This window comes from Falco punctatus, assembly GCF_963210335.1.
Source record: "Falco punctatus genome assembly, chromosome: 4".
Classification (NCBI taxonomy): domain Eukaryota; kingdom Metazoa; phylum Chordata; class Aves; order Falconiformes; family Falconidae; genus Falco; species Falco punctatus.
Genome location: NC_137583.1, coordinates 64969606 through 64991494, shown reverse-complemented (window position 1 = coordinate 64991494; position 21889 = coordinate 64969606). Strand labels below are relative to the sequence as shown.

At 37.6% G+C, this 21889-nt stretch overlaps 1 long non-coding RNA gene across 1 annotated transcript in view; it reads left to right on the top strand.

The window, feature by feature from the left end:
* LOC308062604 overlaps window positions 1-21889 on the top strand; it is a 55928-nt gene that overhangs the window by 19031 nt on the left and 15008 nt on the right. The window lies entirely within an intron of this gene.

Here is a 21889-nt window from a genome sequence, read left to right as displayed (position 1 = left end):
GCTAATGACCAATTTCTGGTAGTCATCGCTCAGCCTCCCCTTCTCTGTGGTGCTACTTCCTTCACTGAAACAAGATAACATCTAGACGTACACTGAAGTGACAACCACATAAACCACAGGAACAGAAATAGAGCTACTTTCGAAGGTATGATGTTTTAAATTTTAAGCCTTTAAAGGATCGTCATCCCCATCAGCAAAAAACCCCCAGTGCTTTATGAAAGAATGGTTGTATTCCTCAAGTAAAGCATACAGAAATCCATCCAGCCACCAGTTTCATGAGTTCTTAACTTAGCAAAACTTCTCAAGGCAGACAGAAGTCAGTTTCTATTTTGTTAGGCTAATTCTGAACCTCAAAAAATCTCACCCCAAAAGCCCTAAACAAATGAAAAAGAAATTTTTGACATTATGTTGAAAAAAATCCCAATGACTCCAAGAATATTAAAGGGCCATGTTGGAGGCAATTCTGTTCCTAAAGCAATATTTATAAAACAGGTTTTCAAAGAACCAAAAAAAAAAGTTTCATTATATGTTATTCATTCATTAAACAACAGTATACTGTTTGCTTATGATTCATTCAGTAGCTGTTGCATTTGCCTGTTTAACTGCCTATTTAAAATGGGTAGTTTCCCTATGGGTTTGCTATGCAGGCTATGTAACATAGTGACATGTCCCTAAATTCAGAAAGGCAACATCTGCCCACACTACCTGTCTTTCAAACAAGGTGCACAAATAAAGCTGAAGAGGTAAAGTCTATTTATTTATCTAATGTCTATGAAATGCTGCTCACCAGATGGGAAACCAGATAGTATTTTGGGTGATGCATATCTGTCAGCTGTGAACTCTACCATCAGATCAACTGTTAATTACATATAAAGCTGTAAACAACTATCAGGTGATTGTAGGCTTAAATCATTAATATTGAGCAATGCAAGATTCAAACAAATGGCTTTCATGTGAAAGGTTAGAGAATGCATATAAGCCAAAAGAATTGGTTATCTTACAGGGTGCTGGTTCTGTTTGTTTGTCTTTTTTTATTTATGGTCAGAATTCCTGGAAGGTTTACACACTTCAGGCGTTTTAGAAGAGCTGGTGTTTTCTAACACTAACCAACTGTTTTCTTTTCAAAATTACCACAGCTCTAACACCATCTTATCTTATTTCAATTTTTAATAAATAGTTCTTACGTTATCACCAAAGCTATAAGCTGCCTTGCTTGTATGCATAGAAAAATAAAAAAAATATAGGAACTGATTTCCTTTCTTTTACTGACCATCTATTTCCTTGACTATTAAGGATGCAATGCTTTCAAAGGAAAGTTAAGGAAAAATGTTTTCCTTCTATAGAAATACATGTTAATTACAGAACTGCTTTAGAAAGAAGCACTTTCTCTACTGTAAAATTCCAAAGCAATTTCTTCATCAGAGCCCTTACTTTTGGAAATTAATTCCAGTTACATGCCTAAGAGACTATCCAAGGTGTAACAGTCCTCCAGTCAACAAACTTGACAGTATCCATTTAAATATAAAACCAAAATATGTTCCTGGTGAGAGAAGCACTTTAATTCTGGAATACATCTTTCCACTTCGTTATAAGCCTCTTGGTCAAAAACAGAGGGTTATAATGCTAATACCAAACAAGCTGTAGTGATTCAGACACACAGTTAAAATATGCTCAGCATGAGCTAAATGAAGAATTATTGACATTCACTCTCTAAGCTCTCTAAAAATAAACCAACTTTTTAGAAGCTACTCATAAACAGCTTCCACTAGGGCTTCAGTTAACATGAACTCACAAATAGGGCTTCGGTTAACATGAACTCACAAATATTTTAAGTTCCAAATATGTGAAAATGAGTCCAAAATTGACTATGAATGATGAATTTTATGACTTAGATGTGATTGAACTTGAAAGAAAGCATATGTTATTGCTTAGTGTTGTTATTGTTACTTCCATCAGTAGCAAATGCATCCAAATTAGGATATACAGAATTATCTGGTTTCAAAGAAAGAAGGGAAGATAGAAAGGGTGAGCACCGAGAACTGGTCCCTCAAACCCAGACTCCTAAGTGGTAAAAGCCTGCTTTTAGAGAGTATCATATACTGAGGCTCATTTGAAATGATCTGTGTGAATCTGACTAGAAATAATTGTAGATGATGTAGTATGCTATTTAAAATGTGCTATTGCCTAGATCTTTGGAAATATGATGAGATAAATTAGGCTTCCAGTGATGTGCGGCTAGAACAGCATTATTCCAACACTGCAAAACACTGCCAGCAGCATGGATATGTGTGTGCATGAACAACATTGAGACTCACTGGCTTCATGGACCTTGCCAGGGCTTAGCTATTTCTTAAAGATTTTCCTTTATTGTGCTATGACTGGCATTGCTCCACGTGTGATAGCTACAGATGGTGCTTTTGTACTGACAAAGCCCAACATCCTTGAGCAAACTTATTACCCCTTGTACATGAACAATATAAAACTAGACCTCAGGCACCCTTTTCCATGCTGCTCCATTTTTTTTCTTGCACCACACACGTCACCTAAGCACAGCTATCAGCTAACTGCATGGCTTGCCCACACCGTAACACTGTGATGACTAACTGAAAGGGAATCACTTTAGGTAGTGGCACCAGCGTGGCAGCCGTGGGGAGTAAATATGTCTGTTGCATGCAGCAATGAAGATAGCACTAGTGAAAAGATTAAATCTTTTGAGAGAAGACTGTTTGTATGTCCTTCTTCAGCCCATTTCTGGTACACTTTTCTATTTGTCTTGTTTGCAGAACATACAATCTTATAGCATTATTTTTTTTGGGGGGAAAAGAAAAAGACTGCAGACTGTGTGATTAAGGAACAGTACAAAAAGCTGCCAAGAAACCTCAGGAAATTAAGATTTGGGAATAAAATGATTGAGTTTTGAGGACCTAAAGTTCTGGGGGCTACTCATTATGATGACTGGATCTGTTCTTGATGAGGACTAATAAAACTCAGTATCTACTCTATGGGAAAAAATAGTATGGAAGATACACTACTGCGTAATATTGTCAAAGTATTGAAAAATAAATTACAAAATCTAGATTTAAGAAGGGTTTTTTTTAGATAAAAAAAGCTGAGCCCATAAACCAGAGGATAGGACAGACTGAAGGTGTACTGTGTGAACCTCCTTCTGTCCCCTGCTTCACAGTAATTTCCAGCAAAATCATCAGTTTGGACTACATGTGTTTGTACAAGGGGAAAGAATAAGAAGTATAAAACCAATAGCAAACCTCAGCTTGTTTTTGCAGACTGGTGCTCTTCTTTTGCTGTCTTAGTTCATGTATAATTTGTTGTTTTCTTTTGCATCGTAAAGCAAAAAGGCAAAATACATGTTCTTGCAAATGGATGCTCTCTTCTGTCTCCTTTTCTCCTCTATCTCCCATCCTCTCTCCAATCAACACTGGGATCCCAAATCACATTTATTTACTTCATATCGTGGCAAAATCTGAAAAGAATTGGGGTGGGAGGTAGGGGTAAAAAAAAAAAAAAAGTTTTGTTACCCAAGGGAATTTTCTTTGCTGAATATGAAAAGGCTGTAGCAAGCAGTGAATGTGGGAGAACTTTGAAAGAACAAGTTAGAGGAATCCTTTTAAATGGAAAGTTTAAGGCACTGCTGTCATATGCTTTTACAGCATCCTCCCCCCCCCCCCCCCCCCCCCCACAATGGTGCTTCCTCTCTGAAAGTGTTGTCTAGAAATGGTACTTAAAAGCAAGAGGTGTGACAAAAAACCCTTGAGGGTTCAAAGTCAAAGGGACAACTACAGGCAAGTAACTTGGCTAGTTTTATAGAGCAACTCTCAAGGAGTTTCTTCATCATCATGTATCACTTCAGTTTGTGCTGCTGGGTAATTTCTGTTCTGGCCATTAAAGTGAGTGGGAGGCTGACTTTAGCAGGAACACAATCAGTCCAGACGGAATACTTTTAAATGTCCTCCTACTCCACCAGCTCTGAATGGCACTGAGTGCTATGTTAACAAGCCTCTTCAGCTTCCTGTAATCCTAAAGCGAATTTCATATGTCACTAAAAGCGCAGTGTATTTATTAGGGCTGTTCAATTTGCATTTGAGGGAAGAATTTCACAGCTATATTTCTAAAGATTTTAAGTTGACTAAACAATGGTAGCCATTGTTGACATCAGGAAGCACTGGCAGCAGACATTTAGTAACCAGAGCTATATATTATGTATGCTGTGTAAACCTTTACTCTGATGCTAAATGACACTTTAAAATACCATCAGTGTTATACCACATATTTCTCACAGAAGCTCCATTGTATGCACAAAAGCCTTCAACAGCTTGCACTGCCATTCCTGGAAAGGTCTTGGACAATCTTTTAGAAGCACATTTTATCAGCGACCAGATCTAGAGAGCTTAACAGCAATAATTCAAGAGAGGCAAGAGTTAATGCAGATGGAATGGCACATTTCCTGAAAGGCTTCTGCCTTCTGCTATGGGCTATTTCACTCAGACCTCCCACAGAGTAAGCTCTCTATGACTGTGGGTTTCTTTTATTCTTAATTTAGAACCCACAGAACACTGAAAAGTCACATAAAATATCCTTTCTCATTTTTCTCTCTGTCCCACCATTATGAGTTGATTCTGAGTTTGGTCTCTTCTTGCAAGCTCCTTTAAAAAAAACTTGCAATTTGCAGTGGGATTTAAAGACCTGATGCTTTTACCAGAACCAGCTGGTGCTGTTAAGAGAGCAATTAAGAGCTTCCTTCTGCAGTCTTCTCTCCAAGCAGTGAAAACCAGCATGATTGCTGAGAACCTTAGGCCAGGGGAAATACCTGCCAGGAAAAGTTAGGTAGCAGTAGGGAAAGAAAAACCACTCTGGAGGGAATTAGAATCAAAACTCAACTACAGGGTTGAATTGTAAATTCTTTATTCATTCCTTGAATCTGAAGAGGCAACTTAGACAAGCTTCTAGGTAGATACTGGGACTGTATGTTTTGTTTCTCTAAAATATTCTTCAATTACTGAGTAATGCTGTGTAGATACTTTTTACTCGTAAACACTGTATTTGTGACTGAGAACCACATAAGGAATCACATCCATTTACTCCTGGGTAGAGCCATACCAACATATGCTTCAAACACTTTCTAGGATTAAGAAAAATGAAAAACCTACATTTAAATTTCAACATCTAAACTTCAAAACTACTGTACGTAGTGTCATGAATGTGCCCTTAAAGAAAAACACATCTTTACCTTAGGATTGAAAGGAATACAACGGAGAGAAAGAAAAGCAATAGTAAGAACTATTTACTTGACAATAGTAAGAACTATTGCCTTGGACTACAATCACTAAGATAAACTAAATCCTCTAGGCTTGTGTCATCCATCTCCCAGCCTATGTTGTTCCTCTGTAGGTCTTCAACTCTGTCTTCTCGTTTCAAAGTGAAGCTTCATTTCTTGTGAAGCAAAAAGTGGAGGAGTAAATAAATCTGCAGAAAGTTACCCTGAGCAAGAACATGTTACCACGCACTACTTGATCTGTCTGGAATTGCACCTGAATTCTGTTTGCAAGAATACAAAAATGAAGATTAAAAGTAGGACTGTGTTGCTTAACTGACCTTTTCTTTGGCTACCAAATAGAAAAATCCACTAAAGAGGGAAAATCAATATGAGTTAATTTAACCATTTCCCTGTCCTCATGTTTTTTACTCTCCAAAAGAGCAACTGTTGTCAAAAAGAATATTCACTCTTTACCATCTACAAGAACAAGAGGAATCTGACTGGATATCTAAGTTTAATTTCACTGTGATCATTAGCTTATGTATTATTTGTTTCTATGCCATGCAGTGCGCTGTGACAGCTTGTCTAAATATATCCAGTTTGGAAAGAAAACGAAGGGTCAGAGTTGCTAGCGTGCTAGAAGAAATGTAGTATTCAATAGAAGGAACACTCATCAAAGCTGTGACTGCCATCCTGATCTCTATGGAGACTTGAAATAGTATCTAAAATTGACTGGTGTCAATATCTCCTTACTGTAAAGCATGGAGGGTTTGTAAGTTGATCTGTTGTGTTACAGAATTTGGGAGACTGAAGGAGAAACAACACATGACAGAGATATTAAAAATCAACAAATTTTGTGTTATCTGCAAAACTGCAAGCACAGAGTAGATGAGAATGAAAAATATTGAGGATGCTTCAAAAGGATTGATAGATAAATGATGGACCCTTTGGAGTATCTAGAGAACTTTTAAAAACAGCTTAAAAGGTAAGGTGGAAAGAGGGAGGAATGTATATTGAGTCATAGGGGAATTAAGACAACCTCCTGGCAAGAATCTCTTTAGAAGGCTTCGTTGAAAAATATCACAGAATTCAAATAAAAGTAAAATAAGCCCTTTAAAATGAAAGTTTAATTTAACAACAATAAAACCTAAGCTACTTGAATGATCACAGAGGTAGTAGGCAGCTTCAACCAATGAACATGAAAAATCACAGAATTATATGATATCCATAGAAAAATACTAAAAAAGACTCCAGTTTTAATAAATAGGAAATTTCTTTTCAAATCATATTACCAGATCTGTGGTTGGGTGACAGTTTTGGTTCCATACATGGCAAAATTTCTGTCATTGGACTTACAGCCTTATTCTGTAAGAGGAAACAAAATTAAAAGGAGAGGGATGTGATAATGAAAACAGTGAAAAGAGGGGAAGTCCATGGAAAAACACAAGGAAAAAAGAAAAAAGAAATGAAAAAGAAAAAGGAAAGAAAGAAAAGAAAAATATAAAATAAATAGAAAAATTAAAAACAAGTGTAATTCTGGCAAAGTCATAGTTAATAAGCCAAGGGTAAGGTGTGGCAGAATCCAAAGTCTGGGCACGGAGGTGATTGTTTCATTTTGCCTCTAAAAAAGAAAGTAAACTCCCTATTACATCCCACTTCTCCCAAAAACAATCAAGTCCCGATAGATTTGCTCCACTAAAAAAAAAAAAAAAAAAAGTATGGAAAACAGTTTTTAGCAAATCTCTGCACTCCATGTTGGTTGAAACACTTCAGGAATGCTATTATATTAATTGGCAAACTGCTGAATACCCTCAGTCACACAAACACAGTGCCCATGGAGGTATATGAAGACTGGAGATACATAAATATGGAGAGGTATAAGGAACTAAAACTGAACTTCAAAATGAGATGATTATGACTTTCATCTGAGTGTAGAAATCAGCTGCAATACTTTATTCTAGTTAAAAAAAATTTATGGAAATTAGATTAGTTAGCAGGAGAATAATCAGAGTGACACTATATTGCTAGGAAGTATTTGCTTTAAAAGAGGCAAGTGATAAGTCCTTCTAAATCAATGAGACTGACAAATGCCAGTAACACATAATGCTGTGAGAACAGACAATCTCTTCAAAAATAGGACATATCTGAGAAACTATTCAGTACGCATACTCTGCTTTGCTATCTGCCAGGCACGTATGGGGTTTCCTAAACAGAAATGATAACCTTTTGATACTTTTAATTTCTATAAATAAATTTGGCTGTAGATACCACCTATTTATTTTTATAGTGCATTTGCCAAAGATCGTACAATTAAAATTTAGTAAATGGTTCATATTTAGAATATGACAAAAAGACTCCTAAGTATGTTCAGAGAATATTCCTACCATATGAGGAACTGGAGTGCTTAAACGCCTGACAAGCTGTTTGTGATTCAGCTCATATTGGCACTAGGAGACAGGAAAGCTCAGAAAAATGTTATGTTGGGAAATATAGCCTCGGTGACAGTGGACTGTGAACTTTGCAACAGCTGGTTCAAGCATCCATAGGGTATTATGTTCCCTCCTAGGTTGTTGTGATAAGAGATGAACCAAGAGCATAGGCAGTCATCTGAGCCAGCAAGTAACACTGAATGGCATCCGTTACAGCATCTCTCCAAAGCTCAGAAAGGTGGACACTAGAGGTGGGCCAAGAGCACCATATTCCCTTCTGTGTGCACCCTTCAGGATGATGGCTCTGGTTACTCACCCAACCATCTATCCAACTGCTTCCATATGCAGGAACTCTGTCTTGGAGTAGTAGGTATACATGCACTGGTGTTGCTTGGAGAAGCAACAAAACACTTCCCACAGGGTATTGCTCTGGGTCATTCTTGGCAGAAACATAATTCCTCTCCCAAACCCCCTGTCCCTACAGACAAGTGTCATTTTTTGTTGCTAAGGAGAAACTCAGCCTTCAGTGTGAACAGGTTTTGGTTGGGGCTGTAAAATGTAAATGAGTCAGGATCCTCTGGGTTTTAGACTTTTCATTCTGTTTTTCCTTTTTAAAGAAAAAGAAAAAACCAAAACTTCCTCCAATTAAAAACAAAGATGTTAACTCCTTTCTGATAAGAGTAGGATTTTATTCCTATAGTGCATGCACAGCCTTTGTTAACTGATTCAACTGCAATTCAAGGAATTTGTCATGTCCATACAGGTGGAGGACTTCATAGGATCTCTCATGTTTAGCTGTCTAAAGATCACTTATCTAATCTTGGTTCCTGCCATAGCTGCTAGGGAGATATGGTGACTTTTGGACCCTCACCCTATAAATGGCATAAATCATTCTTTCTGGTGTCTATCTTTCTCCATTGAGTAAGGATGACAGGTCTGCAACTGACACTGAATGTTAAGATGGCCTGGCATGTTAGCTGCCAGAAAAAAAGAGTGAAACTTTAATAATTTGTAGTTGCAGACTAAATAATATATATCACTTTTACATTGGAATGATTCGATATTTGTGACTTAGAAGGTGATATTAGCCAGGTTCCTTCTGAATGCATTAATAGAATTTATTCCTGCTACTGAATTTTAGAAAAGACTTAGGTTATAATAATACTGTTATTTTTTACATTGCCAACAGAAATGTTTCCTATACTCCCTTCAGTGATTTAACTGTTGGTAGTGAATAGCCTCTACTTCTAGAACCTTCCTCTTCAAAACCCCAGAATCTTTTCTGCAAAGGTTAAATCCTGTTCTTCTCGGGTCCTGTTTTACTGTTGGATTTTAGGATGCTCTTTCGTAGTTTAACTGAGTTTGGTCAATACTTTGTTTTTCACTCTGTATTGCCTGCAATTAGCACTGCAGTGGTAATCTTTTTCACTATGCATACATGCAGGCAAGGAAGTTTCCTCTTTGCTTGCAAAGAAAGAAAATTCATACTCAGTTTTGACAATCCCAAACTGTATCTAGGCTCCAAAAATTAACATTGGGTTCCCCTCCCCCTGCCCCCCCCCCAGTCTTAGACCTAGTTCATAACAGATTCATTTTCAGAGCAGTTGGGGAGTCATTGGATTCTAGCTAGAGCTGTAAAATAGAAAGAAGAAAGTTCTCTACTAAGCCATGCTCACTTGATTCATATATTTCTTGATGACTTGTCTCCATAAATCACAGTTACTATTAATGTTACACAAAAAAATCCTTTCTTGACAAATGGCAAGAGTTTTTGTCACAAGCTGACAAATATTTCAGCCATTCTGAAAGAATTCCCCATGCTGCTTTAGTTCATAGTTGCATGAATGCAAAGCAACGTGCACCAGTGGCGCCTCCAGCAACACCTAACTGTAGGACTCAGCATTGTCTGTAATAGTTATGCAAGAATCGGCTGGAGTTTGGAGCCCCAAACCTGTTAATTCAGCACAAAGGCCTATGGATATTAGGCAGCCAGCTGCCCTTTTAGACAGAAAAGCATACCTGTATGTATGCATAGACCTAAACTGTACATAAAGTAGCTGGGGGATATGATATTTATTTCTTGGTCACCAGGGATTCATACATGAAGCTTGGATTCAAAGTAATTTTCTAATTCTTCTGATTTAGAGAAGAGTTTTGAGCCTAGGACTCCTAAATCCCATTGCATGGAGAGGGATGTCAGGCTGTTCCATTTCCTTTCACTATCCATTTGCTTACTACTGCAAGATTTTAGTCTCAGGATTCCCGCAAAACAGTGTCTGATCGGCTGGACTCTGCTGTTTCCTACTAGATGAATGTCTCAGACATATTTATTTAAATATTTGCTCTGATTTCTCTGCTTCTTCTTCCTCTGTTGTCAGCGTCACCATTAATTTCTGTCTCTATCTATCGCTATCTGTGCATCTGTCTCTGCCTCTCTGTCATCGATCTCTATCTGCCTCTATTATCTCTATATCTCTACCTCTATCTTATCTGTTTCTCTGCATCATCTGTATCTAAATCTGTATGTATCCAATGGATCATTACTGGTAGTTTGTAGTCACCTGCTGGCCTGCAATGACTTGCTGGATCCCTGCAGTGCTGATTTGGCACCTGTCTAAGTAGCACTGCCTTACTCAGTAGGGATTTTGTACAGTACAAGAACCTATAGACTGGCTGAACCAAAGTATTACAAGAGAGTTTTAAATAGAGTGCAGTCAGTGGGTGCCTGTGGCCTCATTTATTTTTGAAAGACTGTATTGATGTATCTCCTCCCCAGAATTCAAATGGAAATCTGGGAGAAGATCCCTTGAAAGACAAGCCAGAGAATGAGGGACACCCTCTTTACCCCCTGCATTAACATTTCAACCTTGCCTCCAGTGCTTAGTACTGAGTTTGAGAACAAGGGAAATGATGTCCTGAGGCTTCAAGGCACTACTTTGCCTTTGTTCAGACTTAGGCCATCCTGTCTATATAGATTACTGTGCTTTAGCAGGAAAGCTCCCTCATGTCCTAAGAAGGTAATAACTTCTCTTCACATCATCACTATCTCAGCTCAGCAGTCATATTGCTAATTGACCTTTGGTGTCTCTGATAGCAGAGACCATGCTTAAAAAGTCATCTGTACTTACTGTTAAGTCCCTACCTATCCATCAGACCTAACTGTTGGCTAATGAATCCTCAAATCTGATGTGTAATGACCAACAAATTAGTGGATTATGAGACCACGGTTAATCATGTACACCTTGTGTTTGATGGCAATAGTTGTCTGGTTATTTTTTTTGGTTTTTTTTGTTTTTTTTTTTTGTTTTTTTTTTTTGTTTTTGTTTTTTTTGTTTTTTTTTTTTAAATTTTGCTACCTTCTGTGCAGTATTTCATAAAACTGCAGTTGGGAAAGCACCTGAGTGATTTACAGCATTCACAAATGTGAAATTCACAAGAAGATGATAATGGATAAAGTTTCCAGTCCCATTCTACGTAATGACTTGGGCAATTCAAGCCTGAGGGTTCAGAATCTGAATGTTTGTAGCTTTTCAGTGGGAGTTTTCACTCTGAGGCAGACACTGACTGAGCTAATGCATAAGATGCCTAGGCAGTTAGTTGCCTGTATGGGAACTGAATAAAACTCACTGCTATTGAGGACAAATTTATAGGCAGGACTTTCTGAAAGCCTGGGAGGGAGGGAGAAGTCACTCATGGATGTCCCAGCAACATGTGTGCATCCCACATAACATATAAGGGAGGTGTAAGAAACTTTCTGGATATGCCTCGGTAGCTTGACTTCTAGATATGGATGATCCCAATTTTTTGGTTCTAGGGGAAATTAAAGGTTGTAACCCTTAGGATTCTCTGTTCGGTAAACTAAAGAACTAGATGGACCTCAATGTGTTGGTACTTGCCACTAAATACTACATAGATGTACTGCAGTCATACAGCGCAGGGCTCGGGGCAGCAATATGTGCTCAAGAGGGATGGTAGATGGGGCATCAGCACGGACTGGTTTTACATTTCTTAGCTAGCATTGTGCTAACTTCTCTGCACTACTGACACCAATCTGTACGCTGAGCCTAGAGTATCTTACACTAATCAGACTCACTACTAGATAGCTATAATAGTTAGTGTTCAACTCCATGTTAGAGAATGATAGCTAAGTCTGATTGGGATTGATGAGTTTTGGCCCTGACTTGAAGTTGGGTGCTTATTTTGGCAAATTTATGCACTAAGAGAATACAAGGAAGTAAAAATATCAGAGGTCAGAGCAATCACCTATAGTGTGGTATTCTCATACTGAGCACCTTTCTTTAACAGAGTTACAATGCAAAGGAAATCAGAAAGCTGGTTGTCTGTGGATATTTTTACAATCTCTGAGAAACAGTCAGTTTAAAAATTAAATACAACTTGGTATTATTTGGTATAATAAACATATTTTTCTTTATCTTTAAGACTTGTGTTCTCCAGCTAAGTGACTAGAAGCTGCAGAGATTCTGTAGATTTCTGCAGTTTGGCATCTCCAGGTCTTCATCTGATTTATGAAATGTAAATGTGGCTTCAGGTTTTAGCTCATGTTGCATAAATCAGCAAGTTTTGGCTCGCCCGTTAACAATGAAGAGGGACCAGACCACAGATTTAATAAAACACATTAACTTCTTTTTTTTTTCTGAATTTACTCTCAAGGTATTTCAAAGTTGTGTAAAATAACAGACACTAAACCAGTGTTTTATTTCCCTTTTTTAACTGGCTTTGATTAAATGTACTTCATATTTAATATTATCTAGATTATAACATTGCACTGAGCCCAAAATGTGGGATTGGATCAAAATATCAGACATTTGTTGAGAAGACAGCACATTTCTCAATAGGAAATGATAACCTGGATGAGTAACAGACATTTCGGTGATTATTAATCCAGCTGAGATGTAACTTCAGTGTGATGACATTTCTTGGTGTTCATATAAGGGCAAATGAGTCAATGTCAGGGGGTTAGAAGAATGAATCTTATTTTTAGTTCTTCATCAATTTTATTTTTCACTCTACATCCAGGTACACAGTAAAGTGAAAGGATAGGAGATTCTATATACAGTATGAATGAAGAATTTATTTCCTATATGGAAAACCTGTGATATCTTCCCTCTTCATAGGCATAGTGCGTCTCCATGAAGATATTGTGTGCCAAACTATAGTCTTTCCATTGACAGAAATGGAGTTGACATGCGCAAAGTTCATCATCTGCTTGTATCTTTGCTGGCAAAGATACCAGTCCCTTGCTCTAACAAATTACCACTCCTCTAATCTTATAGCCCGGAATCTCAACTGGTTTTGAATAAAATTAGTCATAACCTCTTAAAGCCAATGGAATTCAAAGGCTATTTTTCTTATGACACTTTCAGTAACAAATATGAAGGACCCAAATTTTAATTTTCTTTGGAACAGTCTGGTAGCCATATCTACATAGAGAAAAAGAGTCCTATTTCAAGTGAAGTGAATCATAGAATCATTGAATCATTTAAGTTGGAAAAGATCTTCAAGATCAGTGAGTCGAAATGTAAAAAGCCAAAAACTTTTAAAAAATCCAAAAACATTTCAAAAAGAGGTCATTATAATACCTGATCAAATAGCTGTCCATAGCTGTCCATTTGCATTTCTTTTTGCATGAGCCTGTAATGTCAAGAATTGGGTTGATGATGTATGTGAATATTTGGTATTTTATTTTACACCCCTGAAACAGATTATTTTTTGAAGGAGAAACTTCACAAACCCCCCACATCAACTGATTGAAAGGTTTCTTGTTGCTGGGGTTACCGTCTTGAACAACTAGTATATAGTACACCAAGTGCTTTTTACAACCAGGATGTGTATTACTCGTACATGTGTGTAAGCTATTTTTTTTTTTTTTTTTAATGAATAGAACCTGTGTTGGGAAGGTGGGAGGTCAAAAGTTCACATCTTCCTGAAGACTCATCATGAAAAATGAGTGTATACAAACTGCTGTGGTAAAACACTTTATGTATGGTAAAGCAGTATTAGAAAGTAACCTGGTGAAAATCTTGTACCATTTTCAGAATGTTTCTGTCATATTAAAAATAAACATGGAATATACAATGTATTATTTTATATACATAATTGAAAGTCAATTCCTCTTTTCCCTACCTGCTAATCTTGTAGTTATACAAAAATCTTTGTGTGTCCTCTGGTGGTGATGACAGCTCTAAGGCTGTATAAAGACGCAAGAAATATAGCTCCCAGTATAATTTTAGGTTTTACTAATCAAATGCTGTAAAAGAAACCTAGAGCCATAAGCATGAATTCTCACTCTTAAATATGCTTGTTGTTAGCCTCTAAATTAAGAAATCATCTGCAGGCACTGCAACAATGTGAATAAGTTGCAGCAATATGTTCTAGAAATACATTTATACAAAATACAAGATTTCTAACACCTTAATCATATATATGTATGTATATTAACAGTGAGGAACTGACATTAATTAAGTATGGGTTTAGTACACTGTTACGTATATTCCAGCTCTACCTAAAGATCCCAGCTGAGCTGTCTGTGTTAGGTACTACAAAGATACACAGTAAGTCTTTGCAATGAGGACTTTCACCCTAACCTTTCAGAAATTACAAGAAATAGAACACTGCCCCTTTGCTGAACAGATAGGGAGCTGAGACACAGAAAGACTAAATTAATTTTCCTAGAGTAAATTACAAAAAAAATAGGTATAGTGAATTTTATTTTAGCCCTCGAAATGCAAGAGCTTTTCACTGTTTTTATAATTAATTGTCATGGTATTTTTTCTATCCATTGCTTCCCAAGATATGATGGAATCTTGGTGTTGTTATCCTATTGGATCATGAAAGTGTGAGCAACCTCCTGGGAACTGGATCTTTAGGAAATGATTCTAATTGACCACATTAATGTCAACAAGTTTGCTGTTGATTTCGGGTCATTCCACATCTATCCTGAGCAAAGCTTTGGGCTGATGTATACAGAAGTTGTAGGAGGCTTGGCATTATGGTAAGGTCTTATGATGTGATAGCTTTTGGATTTAAGGCAGCTACCACTTCTTTTTGTGCCTATATCATGCCTCCTGCCATTGCCCTGCTGGCCTGGCTATTCATATATTTAAATGTGAAAATCTGTAGTGTAGAAAGACCCATCAGAACTGATCATTTTAATCCCCCTCTATGATCAGAGAAGAGGCGGGGTTAATAGAGCCTCTGGTGTTACTTGTTTTATCCTAAAGTTATTTTTAAAATTGGACAGCTGAACCTTGTCCTTAGAGCACCAGCTTCTTTCCATCAGTTGCGAACTGCAGACATAGTATCTGGCTCAAATGTAGATGTCTGAAATATAAGTGAATTACATAGTTCCCATCTAAGAGCTATGAAATCTATGAAAATAAAGTCTTCATTATAAAGACAGTCTCTATAGGCTTCTGCTCCAGAGAGAATTTCATACTCCGGGAAGAAACAACCAACTGCATCTTTCTACAGAATATATGATCCTTTCAGTTGTAAAATCCTATCTTCTGTGGAGTAACCACTCTCTGAGGAGTGGATGCAACGCCTACAATGGCTATGTTCATGTGCCTATTCGGTATACAAAGGATGAAATATGTTAGCCTGCTATTAAAACGTCAGCTGTACATTATTGATGGAAACCTCATCATACCATGAGAACTCTGAAATAGCAACCTTCCTATGGGCTTAAATACTTCACTCCTTGAGTATTTTCATAACATGTTATCTTACATTCCTCTAGCATTTACAATACTATTGTGTTTATCCCCTCTTTTCAGTTACAAAAGTACAAAGAAAAAAACATGAGAACCTGAGTCAGGCCAGCCCAACACCTTCATGTTGTGTATGTTGACAGTTTGTGCAAGAGATGCAATGGTAATTGCATTGTATAACACCAGAACAGTAATTACTGACCACTTGGAAAAGAATAACCTGAAATGCCAGAGCTGCACATTATGGAAAAGTTTGATTTTGTGAGCTTAAAAACTCCACTAATTAACTTTTCTTGAAATAAAAAGAAAAAATGTCAGTTTGCTGCTTGGACATCATTGTTAAAGGCTACTTACTATGTTTTGCATCTCTAAAACAAATATAATAGCCTTTCAGGATAAATATTCAATACACTGTGGAGAACATTGAATGCTGAAGAAAAATGCTGTAAGGGCATGAGAAGGATGCAGACTGGCTGCAGTCCAGCTCCCCATTTGTAGCTTATTGCTGTAAAATTTCCATATACTTCCCCTGAGTACAATGAAAAACTGTAAAGTGATACTTCTGGCTTTCAATGAACTAACAGCACCAGGGAATTCTTACAATAAAATGGAAGAGGGGCAGCTTATACAATTCAATCACTTTTTCCTTGGAAAAATGGATACATAAAAATATTGCTAGAGGTCTGCCTATAATATTTTCTTGGTATATTTAAACCTTGGTCCCAGACGTTAGGCAACTTTGCAAAATGTGGATCTGGGTACTGGCAGGCCTGAACATGCTTTAGACATTACTGAAGTTTTTAAAAGGTGTGGTATGCAAGGAGTCCTCTGCAGACCTGCATTTTAAGCTAAGGATTTACTTAATAGTAATAACAATACCTTACTAACGTTCAGGCCTTCAAACTGAAAATTAGACAGTGGCGCTCTGTTCACAAAAGGCACAGTCCTCAAAAGTAGACAGAGGTAATTAGCTGGGTTAAAAACAAAATGAAAAAACGTTTTTCCATATGCAACATATACACATACTTAAAGTCAATATTTATCAGTGAATAGGAAGATTTAAACTCCTGAAATTCAAAAAAAGCTGCTGGATTTACTAAACCTATAGCAGACCTTATGTGCAAGGTCAGATCCACAAAGGTGTTTAGATCTGGTTCCATTTAATGCAGCAGTTAGGAGTCAAAATACCTGGCTGGACTGGTCCTGGAGGACGTCAGCATATTATTAGGGTGTGAAAGTCTTTATACAGCCCATCCACAGAGGGCAGCTCAGTCATGCCAGCGTGGGTATGTACCATTAAAAACCTGAGTAATGACTGGATCCCTGGAAAAAAAAAAAATCGAAATACTTGTTTTAAAAATCAGATCAGTTAAACCATAAGTTGAAAAGCATTTATTTTACTTCACAGGCAGCAGATATAATTTATTTAAATGCACAAAAATAAATTGCAGATGAGTAAGAAAGTCTTCTCTTAGTTTTCGCCATGATCTGATGAAGAATCTTTTTCTCACACATCATTACATACCGACATACCCCATAATACCTGATTACAACTGAAGATTGTGACTGTGTGTCCATAAGCAATAACACAACCCAGGCCTGTCCCCTCTGCCTGCCCCCTGTCCCAGGGGTCCGGCTCCTGCCCGGGGCTGAGCGCAGCTGAGCCATGTGTGCCTCTGCTTGTGCAGCTGAAGAAGATGGTTTAGGTTTTCTCTGCTACTTTTCCTCAGCTTGACGTTTAAAGTTTTGCACCTCTCATGCAGTTTTTCTGTTTCACTCATGATCTCAGAATATTTATGAGTGAGGAGGTTCTTTTAAGGGCACTCAATGTAAGGGAATTTAGGGTTCTTAATATTCTGGATTTTTGTTTGTTTACCAAGTAATATTAAATAAAACAGAGAATATTTGTTGGGAGGTGCAGTATTATCAACTGGAAGAGACATATGCTGCTTATCCAAACACTTTTTGCAAAATTCTCAGATTTGACATTTTGTGCTGGCTGAATCTATATTTTTTTTTGTCCAGAGTTTTTTTGTTGTTGGAATTTTCAAAATTATGTAATTTAATATCATGCACTTTTTCTAACATTTATGTGATTTTGTACACACATATATTTGTGTGGAAGGAAAATGCTGTATCCAATTCTTATGTTCAGTGTGGATCTTGTTCATGTAGCCATTTATTTCTGCTTTGAATGTTACAAAGCAAGAGCAAAATCAAAAAGACTTTGCTTTGATTTTAACAACGAATGTGAATTATGCCCATCAACAGACATTCAGATCTATATGTAAAGACCCCTGGCATTAAAAGAATATGATACTTTAAAGAATATATTAAAAACCCAAGAAAACCTAATAAATCTTAGAGAAAAATGAGAAACAGGTGCAAGGAAGGTTTGATGTCAAGCAAAACATTTTTAACCTGTGTTTGTGATGAGGGAAGTGAGAGAAAGTTCTTTTCTGTCTTACAAGACCCTGAAAATGTGCAGCAAATTGCATCTACATTGGGAAGAAGCCCTTGGCTTCCATGGAGAACAGACATATGAGAAAACAGCTGCATAACACACTGAAGAATCTTACCTTTGTGCAAAGCTATGGCTCTGAATTTTTACTGTGAATTCAACTCAGTAGGACCCTGCCAAAGGTAGGGGAGCAGCTGCCTGAGAGAGTTGGAACTGAAGTTGACTGTGATCAGGAAAGTGTGTGCTGAGATCCTCCAAAGAGCGCTACCACACTTTAGTGGGAGCTGTGGGCAACTGCTGAGTACTGGGCTACTCTCAGCACAGTTGAGGACAGGCTGCGTCACATGGGAGTAGGTGCTCGCCCTTGTGCAAAAAGGATTCAAAAAGCCCTGAGCTACCATTGAGTCTGAACAACTAAAGAGGAGATTGAACTCAGGGCTTTCATCTCCAGGTCAGTGGTGTTGGAACTGGGTATCTACATAAATATTTGAGCTGACATATCCACATGAGTGCTGCTAAGGCCCTTGGTATGGTGCATCAGATGTGTCCTAGTATCCAGTGCATCAGGCATCACTAGGGAGAGTCAGAGAAGTACTGTTTTATGCAAGAACTGGTTTTCATACCATCAGTTAGATATGCCTTAAGTGTAACTTCCTTTCAAAACTTACCCCAGCCACATAAGGTGTTTGGGACATGAAAAGTTTAATAGCTTAAAAGCATAAAAAATAATACATATATTTAAAGTAATACTATTATAATTTGCTCTTGGGATAAGCCTTTGTTTGTTAAATATCACTCTAGACTAAAAATTTACAGCTGAATCATAACCCCTCAGAGATGGAATTTCTCTGTGGAAACTTTGAGACAAATTTAATTATATTAGTGACTAATAAGGGATGACCAAAGCAAAAGATCTGGCCTCTATGTAGGCCAATTTTGGAAGGGTTTTTACAGCATTGCATGGGGTTACACGGTATGGAAGCCAGAAGTGATTTTTTCACTCAAAACTTTATAGTCTTCTAATGAAGGATCATTGTGTAATGTGCTGGAAAAGTTCCCTCAATCTTCACAACCAGAGCTTTGGACAAAATAAAATGAGTCCCCGTAGAATCAATCTCAGTTTCATACAAGAACCACCTGAATTTTTTGTGGGGTGCTCTGTCTGGTATAAACTGATGGGATACAGTTGGTTTAGTCTTGTTGAAGACACCCAGCTTTGTACGATTAAAACAGGGTTAAAATATATCAAGTGGGCTTTTACTAAGATGCAGTTATTTAGCAGGCCTATTTCCAAAGGACATGGTGGACCAGTTTCGGGGAATCCTTGGCTGAAGTTTTGAAATCTTTCCCAAATATGTGCTTTTACTAAGTTTTTTGGTGAACTGTACCAACCAGGTACCAACCCTGTGTGCAGATTGTGTCATACCACTGTATCTATCTTATTATACCATTTTTAAATGTAGATTGACAGTGAAGTAATGAGTCAGGGGAAGGCTGAGTCACTCATACATGGGCAATTCTAGTCCTATACAGTCTCGGGTAAAACTGGTCAGTGTCAGTATGTCATGTAGAAGCTTGAAGTTTTTGTGTCACAAGTGCAGAGCACAAAGGAAGTAATGAAAGGAGAACAAGGATTCTGGGTCAGCAAAGGGGGAACTTTAGGAGACATCTAGTATGAGAGAGACAACTGTTGTCAATATGTGAAGACCAACTAATTAGTAAATACATTACAATAAATGAGTGGAAATGGGATCAACTAAACTCAGGCAGCTGTAGTAACATACAACATTGCAGAAGCACTTAGGCAACCCTTCCACCAGCTGTTAGAAGAGGTTAATTTTGTGTGTATGTGTGACTGTACAATCTTATTTTCTTTTGGGTTCACCAGTCATGATTAGTGTTCTGAATATGCAGTGCATGCCAGGCCATATAGATTGCTTTACAGGAGGTGGTGAAGACAGTGATTTGTCTGATATGAACACTAGGCTGCTCCAGGGTCTTGAGTTTGTATGCAATTTTGAAAAGTTTTGCAGTAGGTTTGAATTTGCAACTAAATACCAAGCCAGCTAGCATTTCCTGCAAATGAGAAACCCTGCTTTTAGACCACACTCAACTAGTGAGGCCCTGAATAATTTTTATTAATGACACTACTGTAACTCCATAACAATTAGGATGAATACTTGCTAGTTCGTATCACACACTTGCTCTCCCACCCCTTAGCTTTCAAGCAAACGAAGTCACAAGACTGATATATTGTCAGTCTTTCATTACTGAAGTTGCTCTTATTACCCACAATATCTAAACTTTATTACAGACAATGATGGTTTTCAAGTATCCTTGGGAATTTAGAGAGTTCCACGGTTCAGAAATGCAACAGCCTTGCCAACACTGAATGTCGTAAGTAAATAGGCAGCAGAAGAAATTCTAACTTCCAAACAGTTCAGAAGCCAAACAAAATATTACGGGCAGAAAAAACCCAAATCCAAACATAATTATATAGCTGGAGTTCAGGTTGTTTGGACTTGGAATGAAACTGTTTGCCCAATCCTATCAGGGGATCTTTACAGTTCCAAACCCACGTATGCCTCCCATTTACTATTTCTATTCTATACCAGGCTGCTATTTTCTGCTCAACTGGTAAGCAAAAGTTACTTTAAAATTTATTTTTTAGTCTGTACTTATCGCCAACTGTCAGACAACAATAACAGTCAAAAGATTCTGCTAGTCCATCTGCCTCTCAGGCAATCCCTCTAGGAGAGGCTTTCTTTATCTTGATGGATATTTCAGTCTGTTTCAGAGACCTACCCAGAAAAAGAGTTTTTCAGTCAGCCATAGGAATAGCAAAGATAGCAATTAAAATGTCCTTTTTTTTTCTAGGAAATATTTACACTTCAAACTCTCATGATCAAGGTAGCTCAGCAAGAAAAGTCTAAATATGTATAGAAAAAATGTTACTGTTTTTAATTTGAGCACATTCAAAAGGGTGGGGAGGCAAAGAAGCTATAATTTGATGTCAATTATAAAGTTAATCCTCTCATATTGTTGAGATTATATTGAGGCTGAGATTATAACAGTATTTTAGATGGAAAAAGGGGCAATAGGGTTCACAGGTTCTTAAAACTATTTTGACTGATTAAAAAATGTTTTTTCTAAAGGGGAATCACTAGTTTTTCTATATCCTGGGTCAGTGATGTCCCTTATCGCAGTATTCCTGCAAATGATACAAAGCTGGCAGCAACCTTTTATTCCTTGAAGGACATATTTTATTTGTATAGAAATAGAAACTGCTATTCCACTCTCTTGACCATTTTCTAGGTCCCCAGCAGGTATTATATCTGCACGTCTGTGGTTTAGCTGCAAAGAGTCAAATCCCAGGTGGACAACCAGGTCAAGAAATGTTTTTTGGGGAATTTGCAGAAGAGGAGTAGCCAGTAGGTTGCTAGTGGATTAAGTGCACATTTTAAGCCAATGACAAACATGCCAGCTGGGGAGAACTGGTGTTCGTCAGTGTGGGCACCTATTTTTGGAGAAGGAACGGTTCAGGCAGATGGCAGTATTGTAATCAGGGCTGGCTGCAATTGCTGTGTAGGTCTGCACTGCACTATGCACCGGGCAGTGCTAAAGGGAGAAGGCATTGGAGCTTCCGTCACAACCCAGTTGAACAGATATGTTTTGCTTTCTCATTAGAAATAGCAGTGTATCTCTCCTGCCAAACGGTGATGTGCTAAATAAGAAATTATTAATGCAGTGTAATCCAACAAAATATTACTTGTGTAACCCTTATATTTGATAACAAGTACATGAGGACACATCAGGAGTTACACTGCACTTAAATAAGGGTGGTGACATCTTATATACAATGAAGACAAACAGAATTCATGTGATCCATGAAATGGAGTAGAAACCATTAATACGGCATAATTGTAGATTACAGACACCAATGCCACTCAAAAATAATTTCTCTGACTAAGGTATTACTAGGAGTCAAATGCAGGTA